The sequence below is a fragment of the Saimiri boliviensis genome, chromosome 8 (assembly GCF_048565385.1).
Source record: "Saimiri boliviensis isolate mSaiBol1 chromosome 8, mSaiBol1.pri, whole genome shotgun sequence".
Lineage (NCBI taxonomy): Eukaryota > Metazoa > Chordata > Mammalia > Primates > Cebidae > Saimiri > Saimiri boliviensis.
The window spans coordinates 23167803-23192078 of NC_133456.1; the positions used below are offsets into that span (position 1 = coordinate 23167803).

The window sequence follows — 24276 nt, forward strand, 5'->3', positions numbered from 1 at the left end:
AAAATATAAAAATTAGTCACATGCACACCTGTAATCTCAGTCACTTGGGAGGCTGAAGTGGGAGAATCACTTGAACCTGGGCAGCAGAGGCTGCAATGAGCCAAGATCGCACCACTGCACTCCAGCCTACGCGACACAGTAAGACACAGTGAGACTTCCTCTCAAAAACAAAACAAAACAAAACAGAAATTGATCACACTGATTAACTGGAGCAGATTTTATAGAATCCTTGGCTTAGCAGGGTAAAGTTTTAAAACTTCAATGTGAATCTTTACAATTCTGTTTCACACCAAGTTTTCTCTGATTAGGTGTGAAAATCTGCTAGTGATGGTTTATTTTCATCAGACTGGAGACAGTCCTCTTGAGAAGTTCTAAGGAGTTTTTTAAGGCAATCATATGTGTTTTATTCTCAAGTATTATAAGAACCACAGAGACAGGGCAGAGTGGCTCCCGCCTGTAATCCCAAAACATTCAGAGGACTGCATTAGCCTGTAGTCCCAGCTCAAGTGGGAGGCTCAAGTGGGAAGATCGCTTGAGCCCAGGAGGTAGAGTCTGCAGTGAGCAGTGAGCCCAGGAGGTAGAGTCAGCAGTGAGCAGTGATCATACCACTGCATTCCAGAGGCTGGGCAACAGAGTGAAACCGTGTTTCAAAAAAAAAAGAACCATACTGAGAAACAACAGAATGCAGAGACAATCTAAGAAATGGGAGAATATATTTGCAAAACATATATCTGATAAAGGCTTAATACCCTAAACATATAAGGAACTCGAACATTCAACAGTAAGAAAACAACCCAATTTTTAAAATGGGCAAAGGACCTAAAAAGACATTTCTCAAAAGAAAATAGACATATGGCTAATGTGTGTGTGTGTGTGTGTGTGTGTGTGTGTGTGTGTTTGTGTATGCATGCGCACACACACACATCTTAACTAATCATTAGGGAAATGCAAATTAAAACCACATTGAGATACCACCTCACACCTGTCAGAATGGCTTACTATCAAAAAGACAAAGATAAGTGTTGGGATGTGGAGCAATGGAACCCTTGCTCACTGTTGGTGGGAATGTAAATCAGTACAGCCATTACGGAAAACAGTATGGAGGCTGCTGAAAATATTAAAAATAGAACTTCCATATGATCCAATGATACACAAAGAATATGGAATCAGTAAGTGGAAGAGATCTGCACCTGTATGTTCAATGCAGTAGGAAGTGAGATATAGAATCAACCTAAGTGACCATCCACAGAGGAATGGATCAAGAAAATGTAGTCGGTCAGGCACAGTGGCAAAACACCTGTAATCCCACTACTTTGGGTGGTCAAGGCAGAAGGATTGCTTGAGCCCAAGAGTTTGAGACCAGCCTAAGTAACATGATGAAACTTATCTCTAAAAAAATTAATACAAAAGCCAAAAAAAAAAAAATTTTTTTAAATAAATAAATAAATAAAATTTTAAAAATAAAAATAAATTGAGGCCGGGCGCGGTGGCTCACGCCTGTAATCCCAGCACTTTGGGAGGCCGAGGTGGGTGGATCACCTGAGGTCAGGAGTTCAAGACCAGCCTGGCCATCAAGGTGAAACCCCATCTTAAAAAAATAATAATAAAAAAATAAAAATAGCCGGGCGCAGTGGCTCAAGCCTGTAATCCCAGCACTTTGGGAGGCCGAGGCGGGTGGATCACAAGGTCGACAGATCGAGACCATCCTGGTCAACATGGTGAAACCCCGTCTCTACTAAAAATACAAAAATTAGCTGGGCATGGTGGCGCGTGCCTGTAATCCCAGCTACTCAGGAGGCTGAGGCAGGAGAATTGCCTGAACCCAGGAGGCGGAGGTTGCGGTGAGCCGAGATCGCGCCATTGCACTCCAGCCTGGGTAACAAGAGCGAAACTCCGTCTCAAAAAAAAAAATAAATAAAAATAAAAATAAAAATAAATTAATACAGTAGCTGGCTATGGTGGTGTGCATCTGTGGTCTCAACTACTAGCGAGGATGAGGCAGCTGGGCCCTAAGGGATCAGGATCACTTGAGCCCGAGAGGTCTAAGCTGCAATGAGCTGTGTTTGCGCCACTGAACTCCAGCCTGGGCAACAGAGTGAGACCCTGCCTATAAAAAAAGGAAAAAAAATGTGGCATATATGCAGAATGGAATACTAGTCAGCCTTTTAAAAGAAGGAAATTCTGTTATTTGCCACAACGTGGACGAACCTAGAACATTACGTTAAGTGAAATTAGCCTGGCACAGAAAGACAAATACAGTATAATCTCACTTATGTGTGGAATCTAAAGAAAACAAACTCAGCCGGGCGCGGTGGCTCAAGCCTGTAATCCCAGCACTTTGGGAGGCTGAGGCGGGTGGATCACGAGGTCGAGAGATTGAGACCATCCTGGTCAACATGGTGAAACCCCGTCTCTACTAAAGATACAAAAAATTAGCTGGGCATGGTGGCACGTGCCTGTAATCCCAGCTACTCAGGAGGCTGAGGCAGGAGAATTGCCTGAGCCCAGGAGGCGGAGGTTGTGGTGAGCCGAGATAGCGCCATTGCACTCCAGCCTGGGTAACAAGAGTGAAACTCCGTCTCAAAAAAAAAAAAAAAAAAAAAAAAAGAAAACAAACTCATAGAAGCAGAGAGTAAAATGGTAGTTACCAGAACCTGAGGGCAGGGTCACTGGGCAGACAATGATCAAAGGACACAAAATTTCAGTTAGGAGAAAAGAGATCTGTTGTACATCATGGTGACTATGGTTAATAATAGTGTATTGTATACTTGAAAATTGCTAAGAGACTAGATTTTGAGCATTCACACCACAAAAAATAAGTATGTGAGGTAATGAAAATGTTAAATAGCTTGATATAGCCATCCCACAATGTGTGTGTATATATTTCAAAACATCATACTGTACACCACTAATATATAAAATTTTTATTTATCAACTAAAAATTTTTACTTGTCAAGTTAAAACAACAACAAAAATATCCTGGTTAGGCCGGGTGCAGTGGCTCAAGCCTGTAATCCCAGCACTTTGGGAGGCCGAGGCGGGTGGATCACGAGGTCAAGAGATCGAGACTATCCTGGTTAACATGGTGAAACCCCGTCTCTACTAAAAATACAAAAAACTAACTGGGCGTGGTGGCACGTGCCTGTAATCCCAGCTACTTGGGAGGCTGAGGCAGGAGAATTGCCTGAGCCCAGGAGGCGGAGGTTGCGGTGAGCCGAGATCGTGCCATTGCACTCCAGCCTGGGTAACAAGAGTGAAACTCCGTCTCAAAAAAAAAAAAAAAAAAAAAAAGCCGGGCGCGGTGGCTCAAGCCCGTCTCAAAAAAAAAAAATCCTGGTTAACAGGCATTTCACAGGACTAGATTGACATTTCTTTTTTTTTTTTTTTTGAGACGGAGTTTTGTTCTTGTTACCCAGGCTGGAGGTTGCAGTGAGCCAAGATCGCACCATTGCACTCCAGCCTGGGTAACAAGAGTGAAACTCCGCCTCAAAAAAAAAAAAAAATAGAAAGGCAGAAGGACGAGTCACCCCTTGGGGAATCAGAGAGCCAACTCTTACCTACCAGCTTATGTTTCTGCAGGCTTCTAAACCCTTAATTGAGTCTTCCAAATCAGGTATTAGGGACACAGGATAATCACCACAAGTCCGACAATTTGCAAAAGGGCTCAAGCTCATTTTGTGGCTATCATCCTCAGAACAGATATCCAAAGTAGAATGCTTCTAAGTGCATCGGGCTTAAAATAAGTGTCATATCGCCCCAGGACACTAACAGATAAGCCATAACATGTAACTATTAGGACATGTTAGGAATTTAATTCACAACCCCCATCCCCATCAAAAACATTTTTAAGTAAGAGTTTTAAACATGTGTTACGAAAGAAAAAAAAAGAGACAATAATACTATCAACACTCACATTCTATAAGCAAATTTTAAATAAAAAAGACCATAAGATGTTTCCAATGGAAACTGCAATATTCAGATGTATTCTCTAAGCTTTGGAACACATCCTTCTAGGTTATCTGATTCTAGCCTTTCACTGCGCTTCAGCAACTATAAATTGTGTAGAACTGATGGAAATGCAAATCACTCTCGTCTATGGATATGTAAATGAACTGTCTTGATAACCTTTCCCTGTGGAAAAGCCAGTTGTGTTCATTTCGACATTATTACATGTATGTCTGCTCTATTGTCCCCCTCCCTGAACTAGCTGTAACATCCTCCTCTCCTTTAATGAGTTAAAATCTTTAACGTGTTCATTTTATATTTAAAATTAGTCATGATCTTCCCTTTTTTGAAAACTCTTTTAACAATATCCATCACCTAGATTTAACAATGTCTCCACCTAAGTTTTGAGGGTGTTTGCATCATCTTCAGGAGCAAAATATAATATGTTTAGGAGAGAATTTAAGGAATGAGAGGACTCATCATAGTCAAAAAAAAAATGGTCACACAAAGGCTGGTCAGAATGCAGTGGCTTCCAAGGGTGAAGTCAAGACATTCAGATCTACTCCTTATTCACATACAAGAACAACTCTGGTATACAGACCAAAGAGACTCTCAGATGCACTGGTTCAAAGCAGGGCTCTGAAACTTTAAAAGTAATTGCAAAAACCACAATTACTTCTGCACCAACATAATATTAGCTGTATAAGTAAAGGTTCAGTTATCTGGCCTCCTTCCACCTTCTACTAAATTTCTACATCTGTAAAAGGTAGATGATTTAATTTTCATGTGCTCCTGTAAAGATATGAGTACAAAGATGTTAAGATGCCAGAGACCAATGCCTGGTACATTATCAGTAAGTGGCAACTTATTACCATTAAGCATAATATCTCTATACCTCTTGAATCCCTGGAACCACTGATGGTTACTGATCAAATGGAGTAAGCCCCTTATTAACCTGCTACAACATTCTCCAGCTCACAGGGCTGTAGAATTCTTTGTCCTTTAGTCAGACAAATTACAGAAACTATTTTAGTCTCCACTCTTGAAGATGAGCCCCACGACTGAGGAAATTTTCCACCAAATATAAAACTTAAAATTGTAGGCTGGATACAGTGGCTCATGTCTGTAATCCCAGCACTTTGGGAAGCAGAAGTGGGCAGATCACTTGAGGTCAGAAGTTTGAGACCATCCTAGCCAACAACCAGGTGGTTGAAAACCAGAGATGGTGAAAACCCCATCTCCACCAAAAATACAAAAATTAGCTGGGCATGGTGGTATATAGCTGCAGTTCCAGCTGCTCAGGAGGCTGAGGTGGGAAAAATCACCTGAACCCAGAAAGTGGAGGTTGCAGTGAGCCGTGATTGTACCACTGCACTCCAGCCTGGGTGATAGAATGAGACCCTGCCTCAAAAAAAATAAAAAAGGTCACATTTCCTTTCTTAACATTTAAAGACTAGGGGAAATAGTAGCAGAGCTGACAGGTTACCCTAACAAGCAGTCAGCTCCCAAGTATTTTATGGAAAGAAGGAGTAGTATAACAATTTGCTTTATGTTAAAAAAAAAAAAAATCACTTACACTTGGATTTGATTTTTTTTTCAGGAACAGAACTTGGAAGATTTGCCTTTTTTTTTTTTTTTGAGACGGAGTTTCACTTTTGTCACCCAGGCTGGAGTGCAATGGGATTACAGGCTTGAGCCACTGCACCCGGCTTAGATTTGCCTTCTTAATTATAATTTCTTAAGTTCTGGGTTTTTTTCTTTATACATTCATTTGACAGCAGAAAGAACAAAGCTATACATCACAGAGGACAATGCAAGAATTGGGGAACTATACACTGGTTTACAGAGCTGGCTCATGAGGGGCATTCAGAACATAAAGTGACAGATGACTGAGCAATTGATGATCTACCTTCGTAACTAACTTTCTTCCCCTCCCCCATAAGTTCTGACTCTCCAGTGCATTTGGTGAGGACAGGTTATAAAAACTTAGGCTGGGCGCGGTGGCTCAAGCCTGTAATCCCAGCACTTTGGGATGCCGAGGCGGGTGGATCACAAGGTCGAGAGATCGAGACCATCCTGGTCAACATGGTGAAACCCCGTCTCTACCAAAAATACAAAAAATTAGCTGGGCATGGTGGCGCGTGCCTGTAATCCCAGCTACTCAGGAGGCTGAGGCAGGAGAATTGCTTGAACCCAGGAGGCGGAGGTTGCGGTGAGCCAAGATTGCGCCATTGCACTCCAGCCTGGGTAACAAGAGCTAAACTCCGTCTCAAAAAAAAAACTTAAAAAAAAAAAAAAAAAAAAAAAAAACAACTTAGATGGCTACCCAAGATCCTAGCTTAGTTTAAAATCCAATCCCATTTCTTTCCCCCCCCCCCCCGCCCACCTGGGTGCAAGTGCAAGGCCCAAAACGGCATCAGCCAATCCAATCCCATTTCAAAAGACTGTCAGAATTTTGGGTTAGGCAAGGATTTCTTAGATATATTAAATAAAGATGACAGGAGGCCATTGCTTTGGACTGAGCTCCCGCACTAGGCCTTAAACGACCAGATCAAACAAAACAGAGTCATTAAGCTAAAGTTCCATGTTACCAAATGAAAATTAAGTTATCTGACCTTCTAAAAAATCGAGAGAGACAGAATACCCAAACAGGCCAGTTTTAGCAGGCATGATAAGGAATTACCCTCTTCTTTAATCCTTACAAAAAAGTAACTTGAGGTTAACCAGTTATCTTTCAATTATTCTTTCCTTGTTCTCACCTTAACAAAGCCCATTCTTCTCCAACTGCCCATTGGAAGTTTTCATTCTATTTTATAGAATGGAGGCTGCCCTGATTCATGAATTGCAAGTAAAAGCCAAATAAGGTCTTTAAATGTGTTGTAATTTTGTCTTTTAACAGATGTCACACCAAAAGCACAATCCTAGAAGGACTGACAAATTGGACTTCATTAGCACTAAGAGCTTCTGCTCTTCCAAAAACACTATTAATAGAATGGAAAGACGCAGACTCAGAGAAAATATTTGAAAATCACGTATCTGACAAAAGACTTGTAATCAGAATATACAAAGAACTCTCAAAGGCAGTAAGAAAAAATCAATCCAATAAAATAAGTGGGCAAAAGATTGAACAGATACTTCACCAAAGAATAAGCTGATGAAGATGTCTGTTCAACATTGCTCCTTTTTTTTTTTTTTTTTTGAGACGGAGTTTCACTCTTGTTACCCAGGCTGGAATGCAATGGCACGATCTCAGCTCACTGCAACCTCCGCCTCCTGGGTTCAGGCAATTCTCCTGCCTCAGCCTCCTGAGTAGCTGGGACTACAGGCACGCACCACCATGCCCAGCTAATTTTTGTATTTTAGTAGAGATGGGGTTTCACTATGTTGACCAGGATGGCCTCGATCTCTTGACCTCGTGATCCACCCGCCTTGGCCTCCCAAAAGTGCTGGGATTACAGGCGTGAGCCACCGCGCCCGGCAACATTGCTACTCTTCAGGGAAATATAAATTAAAAACATAATGAGATACCATCACATACCTCTTAGAAAGGCTAAAAAATTTTTAAATGACCGTCCTGTGTTGGCAAGGACATGGAATAGATGGAACTCCCATATATTGCTGGTGAGAATGTGAAATGGAAAAACCATTTTAAAAGTTAGATGTATACTTTGGGGTGATGAAAACGTTGTGGGCCGGGTACAATGGCTCATCCCTGTAACCCCAGCACTCTGGGAAGCTAAGACAGGCAGATCACTTGAGCCCAGGAGTTTGAAGAAATCCTGGGCAACATGGCAAGACCCTGTCTCTAAAAAAACTAACTGGGTATGGTGGCGTACAACAGAAGGAAGGGAGGGAGGGAGGGAAGAAAGGAGAAAAAGAAAAGAAAGGGTTATGTAATTAGATGGTGATAGTTGTATAACCTCGTGAATATTTGAACTGCAAACTTTAGGCTGGGCGTGGTGTCTCACGCCTATAATCCCAGCACTTTGGGAGGCTGGGGTGAGTGCATCACAAGGTCAGGAGATTGAGACCATCCTGGCCAACATGGTGAAACCCCATCTCTACTAATACATTTTTTTTTTTTTTAGATGGAGTTTCGCTCTTGTTACCCAGGCTGGAGTGCAATGGCGCAATCTCGGCTCACCGCAGTCTCCGCCTCCTGGGTTCGGGCAATTCTCCTGCCACAGCCTCCTGAGTAGCTGGGATTACAGGCACGCGCCACCATGCCCAGCTAATTTTTTGTATTTTTAGTAGAGACAGGGTTTCACCATGTTGACCAGGATGGTCTCGATCTCTTGACCTCGTGATCCACCCGCCTCGGCCTCCCAAAGTGCTGGGATTACAGGCGTGAGCCACCACGCCCGTCTACTAATACATTAAAAAAAAAAAATCGCCGGGCGCAGTGGCTCAAGCCTGTAATCCCAGCACTTTGGGAGGCCGAGGCGGGTGGATCACCAGGTCAAGAGATCGAGACCATCCTGGTCAACATGGTGAAACCCCGTCTCTACTAAAAATACAAAAAATTAGCTGGGCATGGTGGCACGTGCCTGTAATCCCAGCTACTCAGGAGGCTGAGGCAGGAGAATTGCCCGAACCCAGGAGGCGGAGGTTGCGGTGAGCCGAGATCGCGCCATTGCACTCCAGCCTGGGTAGGTAACAAGAGCGAAACTCCGTCTCAAAAAAAAAAAATAAATCAGCCAGGAGTGGTGGTGCATGCCTGTAGTCCCACCTAGCTACCTGGGAGGCTGAGGCAGGGGAATTGCTTGAACCTGGGAGGTGGAGGTTGCAGTGAGCGGAGATCATGCCACTGCACTCCAGTCTGGTGACAGAGCAATACTGTGTGTCAAAAAAAAAAAAATTTTTAGACAGGTGTGGTGGTGTGTGCCCTTAGTTCCAGCTACTCATGGGACTGAGGTGGAAGGATCACCTGAGCCTGGGGGGATGAAGCTCAGTGAGCTATGATCACACTGTTGCACTCCAGCCTGGGCAACAGAACAAGACCCTGTCTCTAAAAACAAAACAGAACAAAAAACACATACTTTATATATGTGAATTTTATGATGTATTAAGTATTTCAGCTTTTTAAACAAAGTTAAAGCGTACGCCTACCATATGCCCCAACAATTCCCCTTCGAAATAGTTACCTACCCAAGGGAAATGAAAACACAGATCTAGACAGAGACTTGTGCACCAGCGTTCACAGCAGCTTTTGTTCTAACAACCAGAAATATGAATAAATCCAAATGTCCATTAACAGAAAAGCTAATCAAACTGTGATATATAGCTATACAACGAAATACCACTGAGCTATAAAAAGGAATGAACTATACATATATGCAGGACAGATTAATCTTAAAATAATAATGTCCAATGAGGCCAGATACTCCCCTGCCCCCTGAACAAATAAATATACTGTATATAAAGTATATATACAGATCCCATTTATATAAAATACCAGAAAATGCAAACTAGAAAGCAGATCAATGGTTACCTGGAGAAGGGTAAGGAAGGGGCAGCAGGCAGGAAGACCGAATTACAAAGGAATATTGGGAAACTTCAGGGTAACAGATTTGTTCATTCTCTTGATTGTGGTAATGACTTCACAGATATATACATATGTGAAAACTCAAAGTGTATAGTTTCAATATGTATGGCAATTATATTCCAATGAAGCTGTTCTTTAAAAAATAAAAAGTATACTAAGAGCTTTTTTGGCTGCAGATAGCTGAGGAGATGACATGGAAGAAGCAGCCACTCTGCATTGCAATTCTCACTGCATTCATGATTGCTGATCTGGATTCCAGCTTTCACTTTTCTTAATTCTCTGCTGCACACGTCTGCCTTGTGTTGTTAGCACCTAAAGCCACATTGGACAGAAACCTTCCACTCACCCCATCTGCCCTCCCCAAGAGGAATACTATATGTTCCTTTACGCCAACCATCACATCTGGTTTAGCCCCAGCCATACAAATCTTTCCCTAACCTCTTTACATTTCCACAATCCTAGTAGCATCATTACTTCTTGACTCCCAATTTATTTCCTTACCCCAGGCTCCCTTAACTCTACTCCAGCCTGCTTTGCTACACACACGAGCAGCTACTGAAAGCCAAAGCTCCTTGGGATAATTCCTTAGGCCCTCCAAGAGGGTCCCACAAGCCCAGGTCTGTATGTTTGCTTGCCACACCTGACTTCCTCTATCTTAACCTGCCTCACCACACCTTCCCAACCCTCAGCTCCTAGAAGGAGCATTCCTCTTGTATACTGTGACTATAACCCAGCAACTCCTCAGGAGACTAGCTGCAAACACCTGATTGAAGTGACAATTCAGAGCAGGGCTGAGTCACTCAGATTTTAAATCAAATCTGAATGCCAACATGCAGTAGAGTGAAGCAGCATCAGGCACTAGGCATGAAGGCTACAGCAAGAAATGGTATCAGGACAAATCAGACCCCAGTGTTGGTCAAAAGAAAGGAAAATCTGCTTCACACCAACTAGTACTGCTAGAATCAAAAACTCTGATGAGCATGTGGAGAAATCAGAATCCTTCTGCATTGCTGGTAGGAATGTAAAGCGGTACAGCCATTTTGGAAAACAGCCTGGCAGTTCCTCAAAGAATTAAACATATGACCCAGGTTGAGCACAGTGGCTCATGCCTATAATCCATGCACTTTGGGAGGCTGAGGCAGGTGGATTGTTTGAGTCCAGGAGTTCAAGACCAACCTGGGCAACAAGGTGAAACCCTGTCTCGATAAAAAATAAAAAATAAAGAAAAGAAATACGGCCATTCCTATGGGATCTGCTCTGTCAGTGTAGACAGTGAACTTTGGTTTAGGAGCTGCTTTTTCTTCCCCCCGAGAAAATCATGGAGGGATTTTGATTTTTATTTTCGAAACTTCTTGTTAGTTGATTTTAAAATCATGAAGCCAGAAAAGAACCATACAATAAAAGTGTCCAATTTTATGCCTTCTGCTCTAGTGGAAGACCCATCTGCTGTTTCCTATGACAGTGGTTACCCAGGACTTCCTGGGGTATCCTAATTTATTGCTGAATAACTGGTATTTACTTGGTTTCACTGTTTGAAACTTACTGGTTAAACAATTAGTTCAGATTCTGTCCTCTGGAGAGATGCAATTTGGCAAACATACTGATTTTATATATTGAAGGTGCCATGTTTGAGTCCCTGTATTCAGTGGAGCATATCGGAGTTCATGTTAATTTTTACATTTGTGCACATCTAAGTAGAGTGGCTGCTCTAGTCTGAATGTGAATGCCCCTGCAAAATCAGTATGTCGGAGCCTAAGGCCCAAGGCGATAGTATTAAGAGGTGGAGCCTGACTGGGTGCAGTAGCTCACGTCTGTAATCCCAGCACTTTGGGAGGCCAAGGAGGGTGGATCACCTGAGGTCAGGAGTTCAACACCAGCCCGGCCAACATGGCGAAACCCTGTCTTTACTAAAAACACAAAAATTAGCCGGGCATGGTGGCACACGCCTGTAATCCCAGCTAGTCGTGAGGCTAAGGCAGGAGAATCACTTGAACCTGGAAGGCAGAGGTTGCAGTGAGCCAAGATCATGCCATTGCACTCCAGCCTCAGAAAAGAAAAAGAAAACAGAAAATGAGGTAGAGTCTGTAGGGGAGTGATTAAGTCAGGAAGGGCAGGGACCTTGTGAATGGGATTAGGGGCCTTAGGAAAGTTGCTGCAGGGAGCCACTTTACAGCATGTGAGGGCATATAAAAGGCACCATCTAGAAGCGTGACCCTCACCAGACAGTGCATCAATTGGAGCCCTGATCTTGGACTTCCTCAACCTCCAAACTGTGGGCAATAAATTTCTGTGGTTTATAAATTACCCAGTCTAAGATACATGGTAGAGGCTGTCACTGCACTACTCATCACTCACACTGAGGTGACTGGAAAAGCCAGGAAAGGACAGAGAGGAGTCACAGGGAGATCATTTCCAGCCCTGCTAAACAGGAGGGGGAAGCCTGCCATCTCTGTGGGACAGCTCGCAGCTTCTCATCTGTCCTCTGTTTTGACCTCTGCAGTCCTGCTGGGCCCAGATTATTTTGCTCACTTGTAGCTTGGTCTCCTGAAATAATCTGATGAACAAAACAATTTCATTAATGATGAACGAGTACTTCTAACAATAACTCCTCACTCTGAAAATAGGTAGGTAGAGGAAAACAATGTATCCTGGCTTTTAAGTAGGAACCGTATCAGCTGAAAAGCAGGGGGGCAGAAATCTAACAGGGAACACCAACAGAAGGAATATATCTAAAATGATTGAAATAAAAAATAATTTTGCAATCCTTAATGAAGAAAGATTCAGTTAAAGATCATCAATGATACCGTAGGTAAGAAACTAAAAGATCCAATGGCACCAAAGTATTACCCCACAGCACTTCCTAATCACACAGGAATGGGGACAGAGGAAGGAAAAGTATCTTTACAATGCAATGATATGGCTGTGACTACCTTAATACCACGATTAAACTTACTGTCTCTAATAGTGGAACAATCAGATATTATGAGGTACCTAATGAAGTATTCCTGTCAAAAATACATAAACTAAATGTACTCAAGCCTTAGACCTAACTTCCACTTCAGAATAAAGAGTGGGGATAGAGAAATGCATTAAACATCAAAAGATGACCAGGCACGGTAGCTCACACCTGTAATCCCAGCACTCTGGGAGACCAAGGTAGGTGGATCACAAGGCCAAGTGATCGAGACCATCATGGCCAACATGGTGAAACCCTGCCTCTACTAAAAATACAAAAATTGGGCCGGGCGCAGTGGCTCAAGCCTGTAATCCCAGCACTTTGGGAGGCCGAGGCGGGTGGATCACGAGGTCAAGAGATCGAGACCATCCTGGTCAACATGGTGAAACCCCGTCTCTACTAAAAATACAAAAAATTAGCTGGGATGGTGGCGCGTGCCTGTAATCCCAGCTACTGAGGAGGCTGAGGCAGGAGAATTGCCTGAACCCAGGAGGCGGAGGTTGCGGTGAGCCGAGATCGCGCCATTGCACTCCAGCCTGGGTAACAGGAGCAAAACTCCATCTCAAAAAAAAAAAAAAAAAAATACAAAAATTAGCCAGGTGTGGTGGTACGCACCTATACTCCCAGCTGCTCAGCAGGCTGAGGCAGGAGAATTGCTTGAATCCGGGAGGCGAAGGTTGCAGTGAGCCAAGATTGCACCACTGCACTCCAGCCTGGCAACGGAGCAAGACTCTGTCTCAAAAAAAAAAGAAAAGAAAAAGAAGAAAAATTTCAAAAGATGCACCCAGACAAACCTAGAATGTGGGACACTCTGTTAGGACAACTGGTTTGATCTTTCCAAAAGTAAAGACAATGACAGAAAAAGAGAAGGAGGGACCACATTGTAAATTAAAGGACTTCAGAGCATTTACAGGTGAAGTATCACGAGGTGTGATTTACTTTGTAGTAGCTCAACTGAAAGAGCAGATAAAGCAAATACAGAAAATTCTAACTGTTGAAATTAGGTAGGAGATTGTATCTGTTACACTGAGTCTCTTTGTTTTGTGTATGTTTGACATTGTTTCATAATAAACTGCAACAGCTATTCCACATTAGAGGAAGAGCGGCTTTCTAGGGCAGAAGCTCTCATTGGATCCTAGTCTAGATAAACAGATTCTGCTTCTAATCTCCACCCTCAGGTTCTTCCCCCACCAGGTTGGGGTCCAGGTAACTTCAACAATTAGAAATGCCCCAAACCAAATCTTCCAAAGTACTTCAAGTGTGTTTGACTAATAATGCTGTCACCCCACCTCATTCCCCACTCCCAGAAGGCACTCAATACTCATTCCTGATTCAAGTAATCCTTCAGGTTTTCATATAATCACTTGCATTTTGGAGGTCATGGTGGGAAGGGGGGTCGGGGGTGATACAACTTCAGGAGGTTAAGAAAAACTCTGACGGGGGAGGGGTTTTATTACAAAGAATAAGTAACAACTTCCTTGGTTAACTGTGTTGGGGAGGCAAGCTTAAAAGGGGATGAAACATTTAGTAAACATTCCTTCCAATTCCTTGGGAAGAGTTAGCAGAAACCCTTAAAATTTCCACTTTTCTTTTCCCTTGTTCCTCCTCCTTAGCCTTTTTCATCTTTAATCTTCACACAGGAAAGTGTACCTGTAGCCTAGAACAAACTGACCCATCACTTTTAGTTCAACACTGCCAGCAAAATTTCCCCTCCAGGTTTTCAAATTTATTAGGCTAAGGTTATAGAAAGTATTCCTATATAAGTTACTATGCTAAAATATATACAACAATTACCACTTTCACTATTTTTAAGTGCATATTTCAGTAGCATTAAACACCATGAAGTTTGTTTTTGTTTTACAATATATTTAAAATCCCATTTTAAGGCCAGGAGCAGTGGCTCATGCCTGTAATCTCAGCACTTTGGGAGGCCCAGGCGGGCAGATCACGAGGTCAGGAGATCAAGACCATCCTGGCTAACATGGTGAAACCTCATCTCTACTATACAAAAAATTAGCTGGGCACGTTGGCACATGCCTGTAGTCCCAGCTACTTGGGATGCTGAGGCAGGAGAATTGCTTGACTCTGGGAGGTGGAGGTTGCAGTGAACCAAGATCACCCCACTGCACTCCAGTCAGGCAACAGGGCAAGACTCAGTCTCAAAAAAAAAATCCTACTTTAAGATAACTGGCAAAACATGCAAATATGGTGCCAAGTCCAGAGGGAGGAAATGCAAAGGCTCCGCACCTTCTGCACAGTAAGTGCAACACAGACATCCTGATGGGGCTGGTGCCACAGTTTGGCAGGCATAAACATAAATGAAAACATTAAATGCTCAGTTGCTTTTCAGCAATGCCTAAAATAGTCTTATTCGGATCCCTATTTCAATATGTTAATTAAGTTGTACACAATCACACTCTGTCCCTGTAATTTAACTAAAACTCCAATTTTCAAAACAGGATTTATAGGCTGACAGCTGCTGCTCCAGAGGAGAGGTACCTTTTTCCAGAAGGCAAATCTGTGGCAGAAAACTCAGTCCTGAAGATCTAAATAAAGGACCATTAACTCAAAGGTAATGCCAATCTGGACACAGACCTTGGTACATAAGGCCTGTTCAGAGGCTGGCGACCTTAGCACAGATTCATTTCCCAAATATATGCACCAACCCAACTGCCAGAGATGCAAAGATGACTAAGATAGTCTCCCTACTTCAAGCGTGGTTTAAGGAGACCCTGGATAAGCAGACAGGAAAATGGCAATATATGTGTGATGTCATATGCATAGCCAAGACTTCTTCCTTCGTGTAGGATGTAGGGGTATAGAAGACTTTGACTATGGTTTGCCATATTTTAAGTTTTAAAACAATGAGTATATATGACTTTGCAATCAAAACAAATTCTCAACACAAAATAAGGGGCTGGAGGTGATCAGGAATCGAACCCAACATTATATGACGGCTTAAATAATGCTTCTCAAAGAGGGTATCTAGATGTTGAATCCTCAACTGGGTAGAGAGATAATCTTTTTTTTTTTCTTTTACCAGGAGAAAGCGCAAACGCAGTCCCCCACTACCACAAACTATGCAGTCGAGTTTCCCACAGTTGGGGAAATCGCAGGGGTCAGCACATCCAGAGTGCAATGGATAAGCCTCGTCCTGGGAAAACCACCTTCGTGATCATGGTATCTCCCCTGCCAGGTAAGTATAGAGAGACAATCTTCAAAGGACAGAATAAAGGCCAGAATTTTAACATGGAGAGGAGGCAACAGGCTAAGAAAACCCCAGAAGAGCTGTGCTTACTTTTTGTACACTTATGCCAAGGATTTGGGGGCTGGAAAAATCTGACCCCTTGGTACTCTTGTTTCTACTTAGCTTTATAAACAAATTTGTGCATCTGCACGATTTCCATCCTTTGTAAGAAAGGCTTCCTCTCCACCTCTTAGGGTTGTAGGGAGAATTCCACAGGCAAATAGGTGATGATGCCTTTTAAGGGATAAAACATGTTACATAGGTCTATACCTTAACTGAAGTTGCTATGGGACTCTCAGTGGAAATGACAAGATTTTGCCTAGGTCTCCCTACCAAGAGGATTCGAGGAGAAAAGATTTGAAGGTCTACACTAGTTCCATATGTTTATACCTCAGTTTAAGCTAGAGGCTGTTTTTCCGTAGCTCTTGCTAGCCAAAAATCTACCCGTCTTTCACTTCTAGGCTTTGCCTCTGTTATCATTGCTAGATGAATTTCCTTGCTTCTACACAAAGGCTTGATAATCAACAGCCTGTTAGGTGATGGCACTGACCTTTTTGTTCATCCCACTATATCTGGGAGGCACTCACAAACCAGTTGTGAGCCCTCTACATTGCAGGAAGTGTTTGTGAAACAGAGATATGGGAAGGATCAACAGAAGGATCCTCCAAGATAAAACCTATCTCTAGGAAAAAAGTGACTCTATTACTGCCAGAATATTTGGGCTCTCCAGAGAAACAGAACCAACAGATTATTCATAGAGTTATGACAAGGAAATTGGCTCACAAGATTATGCAGGCTGAGAAGTCCCACAACCTGCAGTCGGGAGGTCTGAGAATCAGGAGCGCTAACAGTATTAAGCTCTAGTTGCAGCCTGGAGTCCAGACGCCAAAGAATACCTATGCCCCATCTCAAGCACCATCAGGCAGAGAAAGGAACAACTTTCCTGCTCAGCCTCTCCTCACCCACGCTGGGGAGGGCAGTCACCTTCACTCAGTCTACCAAGTCAAATGTCCATCTCATCCAGAACAACCTCACAGACACACCCAGAATAATGTTTAGCCAAATATCCGGGCACCTGAAGCCCAGTCAAACTGACTCATAAAAGTCACCGTCATACACGGGCAAATATGAAAACCTAACAGAGCTCACTTGAGGTTCGGGTACCATGGGGTGTTGTAATGCCCAAGCAAGAGCTAAGATCTTCAGGCTGAGGAGGAAGTGCTAAAGAATACAATGTCAAAGGTTTCGCAACACTTTGCTTCAATTTCAAAAGCTACATTCCTGCAAAGGAGGCCTAAAGTGACTGAAACTTAAAACCCATTCTCAAACTGAGCCCACAAGATCTTGGCAGAATAGACGTCCACCTGCCTCACAAGATCACCCAGTGCACAGCCTCCCTCAGACAACTTTTAGGTTGTCATGGCTAGAAACTAACCTGAGATGACAACACACAGCGACCAAGATAATCATGGAAAGGAACTAACATAAACCTTCATTACCTACCACGTTCGACTCTGGGGCTTTTCCACTGTAACACTGAATTCCTGCCACACTATGAGGAGCTAACACATGGTTTACTCAATTTTATTCCTCTTAGGTTAACACGTTTGCTTTAAAATGTAAATTCTCAGTTTCCTCATAGCTACTCAACAATCTCAATGTAACTATGAAACTATTTCATGGCCAGAGACCTATGATACATTTGGCTTTCTTTGAAAAAAAGGATCTGAACAGAAGATACTGATCTTAATTTCCCCATTTGTAAAACATAGGGGCTGTAGGTTCAAGATCTTTACTGAACTTAAAACAACCTGTAGTTTGTTTACTACTTAACTAAAGCCTGAGGAACATTAGAACTACAAGTCCCCTTAAAATTCTGAGCAGGGATTTTCTTTGTGGCAACAGAAACATTTCAAATGAACTCATATGTGAAATCTTAAGTAAAAAACAGATAAAATACAGCTATTCATGGGATGGCCGAGAGGAATCCAATGCTACCAAAGGATCATGTTCAGGGAACCCTCAAGGGTTCTATTCATAACCAAAACATCACTGATTTACTCCAAACCCTTTTATCTGATAAATGCTGAGAGACAGAAGCATACCTGCCCAAGAGTAAAAATCCCTAAATATTTTTCGTTGTTGTTTTAAAGTCATTCATTCTTGATGAGTATCACTACAAACAAGCAAAATTTAAAAAAACCAAACCCGGCTGGGAGCAGTGGCTCATGCCTGTAATCCCAGCACTTTGGGAGGCCGAGGTGGGTGGATCACGAGGTCAAGAGATCAAAACCATCCTGGCCAACATGGTGAAACCCCCTATCTACTAAAAAATACAAAAATTAGTTAGGCATGGTGGCGCACGCCTATAGTCCTAGTTATTCGGGAGGCTGAGGCAGGAGAATTGCTTGAAACCAGGAGGCAGAGGTTGCAGTGAACTAAGATCATGCCATTGCACTCTAGCCTGGCGCCTGGCTACAAAACAAGACGACTCTGTCTCAAAATAAATAAATAAAATAAAAACCCTGGGTTAGTGACTCACATCTGTAATTCCAGGAATTTGACAAGCCAGGGCAGGAAGATCATTTCAGGTTGGGAATTCAAAACCAGCCTGAGCAATAAAATGAGACCCTGTCTCTACAAAAAAATTTAAAAATTAGCCAGTTGTGGTGGCTTATACCTGTATTCCCAGTGATTTGGGAAGCCAAGGTGAAAAGATCACTCGAGCCCAGGACTCTGAAGTTACAGTGAGCTACAACTGCACCAGTGTACACCAGCCTGGGCAACAGAGCAAGACCCTGACTCTAAAAATATAAAAAGTAAAGCCGGGCGCGGTGGCTCAAGCGTGTAATCCCAGCACTTTGGGAGGCCGAGGCGGGTGGATCACGAGGTCGAGAGATCGAGACCAACCTGGTCAACATGGTGAAACCCCGTCTCTACTAAAAATACAAAAAAATTAGCTGGGCATGGTGGCTCGTGCCTGTAATCCCAGCTACTCAGGAGGCTGAGGCAGGAGAATTGCCTGAACCCAGGAGGCGGAGGTTGCGGTGAGCCGAGATTGCGCCATTGCACTCCAGCCTGGGTAACAAGAGCGAAACTCCGTGTAAAAAAAAAATAATAATAATAATAATAATAATAATAAGTAAAATAGACTGGAGGCTGTGGCTCACAAGTGTAATTCCAGCACTTTGGGAGGCTGAGGTAGGAAGACCGCTTAAGCCCAAGAGTTGGAGACCCACCTAGTCAACATAGGAAGACCTTGTCTCTTTTTTTTTTTTTTTTTTTTTTTTTTTTAAAGTATTGTTTTTAGGCCAGGCACAGTGGCTCATGCCTGTAATCTCAGCACTCTGGGAGTGCTGAGGTGAGTGGATCACTTGACATCAGGAGTTCAAGACCAACAGGCTAACATGGTAAAGCCACATCTCTTCTAAAAATACAAAAAATGAGCTGGGCATGGTGGTGGGCACCTACAGTCCCAATTACTCTGGAGGCTAAGGCAGGAGAAACAGATTTAGCCCAGGAGATAGGCTGCAGTGAGCTGAGATTGTGCCATTGTACTCCAGCCTGGGTGACAGAGTAAGACTCGGTCTCAAAAAAAAAAAAAAAAATCTGTTTTTAATTAAAAATAAAATATAAAACATTCATCTCATGCCTCTGCCTCTCTTGCACTTGCAGCTTTGCTTTCAACCTGCTAAGCATACCTGGCCTCAATATCACACTGTTCTCTCTCCTGCACCATCAGTGGCTCAAATGCCAGCTTTCCCCGACCATCCTACATGAAATAGCACACTTCCACTTTAACCTGTGTTACTGTTCTCCCCAGCACTTATCTGATATTCGTGTTCTATCAAGTATGGCTGGGGGAGAAAAAAAATGGAGAATAACTGCTTAATTTGTATAGTCTCTGGTTGGTATGAGGAAAGGTTCTGGAAATAGATGGTGGTGATGGATGCACAAGAGTGGAATTGGGCCAAATGCGGTGGCTCACACTTGTAATCCCAGCATTTGGGAGGCAGTGGCAGGCGGATCATCTGAAGCCAGGGATTCAAGACCAGCCTAGACAATATGGTGAAACTCCATCTCTACTAAAAAATACAAAAATGAGCTGGACGTGGTGGCATGCACCTGTAGTCCCAGCTACTTGGGAGGCTAAAGCAGGAGAATCGCTTGAACCTGGGAGGTGGAGGTTGCAGTGAGCCAAGATCATGCCACTGCACTCCAGCATGAGTGACAGAGCACAACTCTGTCTTTTTTTTTTTTTTTTTTTTTTTTTTTGAGACGGAGTTTCGCGCTTGTTACCCAGGCTGGAGTGCAATGGCGCGATCTCGGCTCACCGCAACCTCCGCCTCCTGGGTTCACGCAATTCTCCTGCCTCAGCCTCCCAAGTAGCTGGGATTACAGGTACTCACCACCATGCCCAGCTAATTTTTGTATTTTTAGTAGAGACAGGGTTTCACCATGTTGACCAGGATGGTCTCGATCTTTTGGCCTCGTGATCCACCTGCCTCGGCCTCCCAAAGTGCTGGGATTACAGGCTTGAGCCACCGCGCCCGGCCAACTCCGTCTTAAAAAGAGATACTGAATACTAAGGTGAAAAACCCCAACAGTCCAAATCTGAACCTCTGCCATTACCACAATGTTTTCATTGGTGTAGCTTTGTAGTAAATTCTGAAATCAGTAAGTGTGAAACCTCCAACTTGGTTGTGTGTTTTCTTTTTTTTTTTTTTTTTTGAGACGGAGTTTCGCTCTTGTTACCCAGGCTGGAGTGCAATGGCGCGATCTCGGCTCACCGCAACCTCCACCTCCTGGGTTCAGGCAATTCTCCTGCCTCAGCCTCCGGAGTAGCTGGGATTACAGGCACGCGCCACCATGCCCAGCTAATTTTTTGCACCTTTAGTAGAGACGGGGTTTCACCATGTTGACCAGGATGGTCTCGATCTCTTGACCTCGTGATCCACCCGCCTCGGCCTCCCAAAGTGCTGGGATTACAGGCTTGAGCCACCGCGCCCGGCGCTGGTTGTGTGTTTTCAAGATTATTTTGGCTACTGGGGATCCCATGATTTTCTGTATCAATGTTAGGACGGATTTTTCTATTTTCTGCAAAACCATCATTGAAATTTTAATAAGAACTGCACTGAATTTCTTACTTTGGGGAGTACTGTGATCTCAACAATAGTAAGTTTTTAAATGCATGAATAAAAGTTACCTTTCCATTTATTGAACTATTTACTTTCTTTGTGAAATGTTTTGTAGTTTTCTACACAAATCTTGCTCCTAATTTATTCCTATTTTATTCTTTTCTATGACATTGTAAATATAACTGCTTTCTTAATTTTCTTTTCAGATCATTGTTAGTCTTAGAGAAATAGAACTTTTGTTGATTCTGTATCCTACAACTTTGCTGAATTAGTTTAGCAGATCAAAAAGTGTTTTGTGTGTGAGAAATTTTTAGAGTTCCCTACAGATAAAATCATACCACTTTCAAGGCTGAGGAGACTGCATCGTCCAAAGCGGAAAGAGTACAGTCCCAAGAACTCAGCAAGGAAAGGTGGTTATGAATTGGGTTTTTCAGCTCCAGCCTAGTCAATCTAGGTAAGAGATTGTCAATTTTGTTAGTATTTTCCGAGAACTTTTGGATTTGCTGAATTTTTCTACTTATCTCTACTGTATTAGTTCCTTCTTTCTGCTAGCTTTGGGTTTGTTGTTTTCTACTTTGTTTAGGTATAAAATTGGTGATTTGAGGTCTTCCTTCTTTTTTATAGCTATAAGTGCCTTCATTAAAAAAGAAGGAAGACCTCAAATCACCAATTTTATACCTTAACGAAGTAGATACCTTGCTCTGTTGCCCAGGCTGGAGTACAATCTTTTTTATAAAATTAGATTGGTGATTTGAGCTCTTCTTTCTTTTTAAATGAAGGCATTTATAGCTATAAATTTCCTCTTCAACACTGCTTTTGTGGCATCTCATAGGTTTTGCAATGTTGTATTTTCTGTTAAATTGTTTTTGAGACGGAGTTTCACTTGTTACCCAGGCTGGAGTGCAATGGCGCGATCTCAGCTCACCACGACCTCCGCCTCCTGAGTTCAGGCACTTCTCCTGCCTCAGCCTTCTGAGTAGCTGGGATTACAGGCACGCACCACCATGCCCAGCTAATTTTTTTGTATTTTTAGTAGAGACAGGGTTTCACCATGTTGACCAGGATGGTCTCGATCTCTCGACTTCATGATCCACCCGCCTCGGCCTCCCAAAGTGCTGGGATTACAAGCTTGAGCCACCGCGCCCGGCCTCAGCAAAGTATTCTTAAAATGAAACTGACAAACCTCCTTGTGGCCCCTACTGGGTCTGGCACTTGCCATAGGGAGAGGCTCAAGTTACAGCATCTGGTCACCCAGCATGGAGGGTCTTGATTCCCAAGATTATCATTGGGAACAGCTGACTTCTGGGTTTTCCCCACTGCTGCTGGTAGGAGTCCAAGTCTGCAGTGAGCTATGATGGAGCCACTGCACTCTAGCCTGGGTAACAGAGCAAAACCCTGTCTCTAAAAATTAAATAAAAATTTAAAAGCTAAAAATACACAGTTGAGGGCCGGGCGCGGTGGCTCACGCCTGTAATCCCAGCACTTTGGGAGGCTGAGGCGGGTGGATCACGAGGTCAAGAGATCGAGACCATCCTGCTCAACATGGTGAAACCCCGTCTCTACTAAAAATACAAAAATTAGCTGGGCATGGTGGCGCACGCCTGTAGTCCCAGCTACTAGGGAGGCTGAGGCAGGAGAATTGCTTGAACCCAGGAGGTAGAGGTTGCGGTGAGCCGAGATCGCGCCATTGCATTCCAGCCTGGGTAACAAGAGAGAAACCCTGTCTCAAAAAAAAAAAAAAAAAAAAAAAAGAATTTCTATTCTGTATTACCAGAAGTTGATACAAACCTGAGTACCACACTATGCCCAAAGTGCCCAGATCTCTATCGAATTGCCCAAAGAGCTAAGGTTACTCTTGTTTTTCAAGAGCATCAGCCCTGCTTCTCCACTTCTCTATCACTGACTCTGCTGCACATGTCTATGCCCACCCCTCATCCCTAACCTATGCAATGTCAGATGCAAAGTCTGTCAAACAGGGCCGGACACAGGGGCTCACGCCTGTAATCTCACCACTTTGGGTGGATCACCTGAGGTCAGGAGTTGGAGAACAGCCTGGATAACATGGCAAAACCCCATCTCTACCAAAAACGTAAAAATTAGCTGGGCATGGTGGCACACGCCTGTAATCCCAGCTACTTGGGAGGCTGAGACAGGACAATTGCTTGAATCCAAATCATGCACTGCACTCTATCCTGGGCAATAGAGCAGAGAAAATAAAAGTCTGTCAAATTGCCTTCCTTGATTTTATAGCCATGGCTATCATCTTATACTAGGCTTGCATACATCACGCTTGTGCTTTCCAACAAGTGTAAATCTTTTCTACCAGAATAATCCCCCTCAGAAATCATTTTGTTATTCCCTTCTAAATATGTAAATATGGATAATTATCATGACAAAAATGTGGCTAATGTGAAAATAAGTACAAAACTTTCTGCTTTTTGCCACATCGCAGTCCTTCCTACCTAGGCTCTTGAAAAGTAACATACTTTAAGAGCACAAAGCTCACTTAAAATAAAATCAATATTGCATACCATACTTGCTTTCTTGTTGTATTTGGTCCCAATTCTTTCCCCTCATTTTCAAGGCCTACCAACATCTCAAATCCTTGCCCAAGAATGCCTGCTTACCCAGACAGCCCACCTCTTAGGTTCTGCCACATTAACATATGCGGAGGTCCATTCTATTCCCTGTATATATCCCTCTCAGAAGAGAAAATCCGAGTGAGAAAAAAAATTCTGCCCCTATGTCAATTCAAAATACATATTCTAAGTAACAGAGACATATATGTAGTATTAAAAAACTTTTTTTGGGCCGGGTGCGGTGGCTCAAGCCTGTAATCCCAGCACTTTGGGAGGCTGAGGCGGGTGGATCACGAGGTCGAGAGATCGAGACCATCCTGGTCAACAAGGTGAAACCCAGTCTCTACTAAAAATACAAAAAATTAGCTGGGCATGGTGGTGTGTGCCTGTAATCCCAGCTACTCAGGAGGCTGAGACAGGAGAATTGCTTGAACCCAGGAGGCGGAGGTTGCGGTGAGCCGAGATCACGCCATTGCACTCCAGCCTGGGTAACAAGAGCGAAACTCCGTCTCCAAAAAAAAAAAAACTTTTTTTTTTTTTTCTGAGACAGAGTCTTACTCTGTCACTCAGGCTGTGTAGTGCAGTAGCACAATCATGGCTCATTCCAGCCTCAACCTTCCAGAATCGAGCAATTCTGCCACCTAAGCCTCCCAAGTTAGTGGGACTACAGGCATGTGCCACCACACTCAGTTAATTTTCTTTTTTTCTGTAGAGACAGGATCTCCCCAGGTTGCCCAGTCTGGTCTTGAACTCCTGGGTTCAAGCAACACTCTGGCCTTGGCCTCCCAAAGTGCTGGGATTACAAGCATGAGCCACTATATCTGGCTGAACATTCTAAACTTACATACTTTTTAAAGTGGGGTACT

General features: G+C 43.2%; 1 protein-coding gene and 1 non-coding gene across 2 annotated transcripts in view; both read right to left on the bottom strand.

Moving 5' to 3' along the window:
• Nucleotides 1-24276, bottom strand: part of RAB7A (RAB7A, member RAS oncogene family) — a 79381-nt gene that overhangs the window by 38531 nt on the left and 16574 nt on the right. The window lies entirely within an intron of this gene.
• Nucleotides 15487-15650, bottom strand: LOC120367285 (U1 spliceosomal RNA). The gene has a single exon (XR_005581697.1). It is a non-coding gene; the product is annotated as a U1 spliceosomal RNA (small nuclear RNA).